Raw genomic sequence first — 866 nt, forward strand, 5'->3', positions numbered from 1 at the left:
TTTCACGTGATTTACTGATTATTTTTTTTGTATTAATATCTTTGGAATTTTTTTATCCTAAAAAAAAAAATTCAACTAGGCAAACAATGAAACACATTATAGTTAACTCAGCCATTCAAAAGTTTCAACTTAACATTTTTCAAACACAATGAATAATGATTTTGTAAATAATAATAATAACAAACTATATATTAGTTATAGTATAGTTATTATTTATGTTTTACACACTGATGTTGACTTGACTTCGTTGTAAAAAAGAAAGAAAGAAGAGCGTATTCAAAGACTTCTTTGTTTTAAAATTGAGCATGATCATACAAACTAGATAATTGAAAACTGATGTAGTACAATTAATTGTGTATACATTGTTTCGTCTAAACCAACAAACTAAGTTTATTGACCTAGATTAAAATGTAACAATATTACTTTGTGACTTATTATTAACCATCTCGGCATTTACCACGATAATAATAATATAATCATCTACTCAATAGTTATGACTAGTGTGTAAATTAGTCTCGACAACTGATATGGCTTATTTATTGATATTTATAATACAATATTATAATTAATTGAAGTAAAAAAATAAATCGTGCCTTCATCGGGAACCTTGTATATTGACCATGTGCATAGTTATTAGTTACTACTTACATACAGAGGCCGTACAATGCCTTTGAAATAGACAATGCATATCGTACTTTGCGATCGAACAAAAGTATTTGTCAATGTAGGTAGGTACGTATAAAATATAAAGCGACCTTACAAAGACAAAGTTATCGAAGTACATGATCTTCGATTGTAATTTCAGTTTTTTTTTTTTTTTTGTTACAAGAAAGATTGAAACCACGACCAATGAAATATTATGTTTA

The sequence above is a fragment of the Metopolophium dirhodum genome, chromosome 8 (genome assembly GCF_019925205.1).
Source record: "Metopolophium dirhodum isolate CAU chromosome 8, ASM1992520v1, whole genome shotgun sequence".
NCBI lineage: Eukaryota > Metazoa > Arthropoda > Insecta > Hemiptera > Aphididae > Metopolophium > Metopolophium dirhodum.